Source organism: Zalophus californianus, chromosome 2 (genome assembly GCF_009762305.2).
Source record: "Zalophus californianus isolate mZalCal1 chromosome 2, mZalCal1.pri.v2, whole genome shotgun sequence".
In the NCBI taxonomy this organism is placed as follows: domain Eukaryota; kingdom Metazoa; phylum Chordata; class Mammalia; order Carnivora; family Otariidae; genus Zalophus; species Zalophus californianus.
In genome coordinates this window covers 120,371,020-120,373,183 of record NC_045596.1, presented here as the reverse complement: position 1 = coordinate 120,373,183, position 2,164 = coordinate 120,371,020, and the positions used below count along the sequence as shown (strand labels likewise).

The window sequence follows — 2,164 nt, the reverse complement described above, 5'->3', positions numbered from 1 at the left end:
AGAGCTTTGGTTCCAGACCACCACAATAAAGTGAATATTGCAAAAAAAAAAGTGAGTTAAATGAATTTTTTGGTTTCCCAGTGCACATAAAAGTTAAATTTACACTATACTGTAGTCTATTAAAGGTGTAATAGCATTACATCTAAAAAGAAAAAGAAGCTACATACCTTAATTTAAAAATATTTTATTGTTAAAAACTATTAACTGTCATCTAAGCTTTCAGTGAGTCATAATCTTCTTGCTGGTGGAAGGTCTTGTCTCGATGCTGACGGCTGCTGACTGATCAGGGTGAAGGCTGCTGAAAGTCAAGGTGGCTGTGATGATTTCTTAAAACAAGACAACAGTGAAATTTGCTGCACTGATTGGCTCTTGCCTTCCATGGGTGATTTCACTGTAGCATGTGATACAGTTGGATAGCGTTTTACCTACAGTAGAACTTCCTTCAATCCTCTCAAACCCTGTTGCTGCTATATCAGCTAAGTTCATGGAATATTCTAAATCCTTTGTTGTCATCTCAACAATCTTCACATCATCTTCACCAGAAGTAGAGTCCATCTCAAGAAGTCCCTTTCTTTGCTCGTCTATTAAAAGTAACTTCTCATTTGTTCAAGTTTTATCATGAGATCACAACAAATCAGTCCCAGCTTCAAGCTCCGCTTCTTATTCTAGTTCTCTTGCTATTCCCACCATATCTGTGATTACTTCCTCTTCTGAAGTCTGGAACTCCTCAAAATCATGCATGAGGTTGGAATGAAATTCTTCCAAAATCCTTTTAAAACTGATATTTTGATCTCTTCCCATTAATCACAAATGTTCTTAATGGCATCTAGAATGGCGAATCCTTTCCAGAAGGGTTTCAATTTATTTTGCCCAGATCCATCAGAAAAATCACTATGTATGGCAGGTATAGCCTTATGAAATGTGTTTCTTAAATAATAAGACTTGAAAGTCAGAAGGACTCCTTGATCCGTGAGCTGCAGAATGGATGCTGTGTCAGCCCGCATGAAAATAATTTTCATCTTGTCCATGTCCATCAGGGCTCTTGAGGGACCAGATGTGTTGTCAATGAGCAGTCATATTTTGAAAGGAATTCTTTTTCTGAGCAGTAGGTCTCAACAGTGGGCTTATAATATTCAGTAAATCCTGTTATAAACAGATGCACTGTCATCCAGGCTTTGTTGTTCCATTGATAGAACACAGGCAAAGTAGAGTTAGCATAATTTTTAAGGGCCCTAGGATTTCCAGAATGGTAGGTGAGCGCTGGCTTCACCCGAAAGTCACCAGCTACCTTAGCCCTTAACAAGAAAGTCAGACTGTCTTTGAACTTTGAAGCTTTAAAGCCAGGCATTGACTTCTGGAAAGTCCTAGATGGCATCTCCCTCCAATATATAAGGCTCTTTTGTCTACATTGAAGATCTGTTGTTTAGTGTGGCCACCTTCATGAATTATCTTAGCTGGACCTTCTGGAGAACTTGCTGTAGCTTCTACATCTGCTCTTGCTGATTCACCTTGCACTTTGATGTTTTGGAAATGGCTTCTTTCCTTAAACATCATGAACCAAACTCTGCTAGCTTTAGACTTTGCTTCTGCAGCTTTCTCACCTCTCTCAGCCCTCACAGAATTGAGGAGTGTTAGGGCCTTGCTCTGGATTAGGTTTTGGCTTAAGAGAATGTTGTGGCTGGTTTGATCTTCTATCCAGGCCACTCAAACTTTCTCCATATCAGCAATAAGGCTGTTTCACTTTCCTAGCGTTCACATTCACTCGGGTAGCACTTTTTATTTCCTTCAAGAACTTTTCCTTTGCACTCTCAATTTGGCTGTTTGGCACAATTGGCCTAACTTTTGGCCTGTTGTGACTTTTGATGTGCCTTCCTCACTAAGTTTAATCATTTCTAGTTTTTGATCTGAAGTGAGCGATATGCAACTAGTCCTCTCACTTGAACACTTAGAGACCATCATAAGGTTACTAATTGGCCTAACTTCAAGATTGTCATGTCTCAGGGAATAGGAAGGCCTGAGGAGAGGGAGAAAGATGGAGGCACGGCTGTTCACTGGAGCAGTCAGAACACACACACATTTAGTGATTAATTTCACTGCCTTATATGAGTGTGGGTCATGGCATCCCAAAATAGTTACAACAGCAACAATAAAGATCATTGATCAC

At 39.7% G+C, this 2,164-nt stretch overlaps 1 pseudogene; it reads right to left on the bottom strand.

The window, feature by feature from the left end:
* Positions 1-200: 200 nt before the first annotated feature.
* On the bottom strand, positions 201-1,956 carry LOC113925476 (annotated as a pseudogene).
* Between the last annotated feature and the right edge of the window lie 208 nt (positions 1,957-2,164).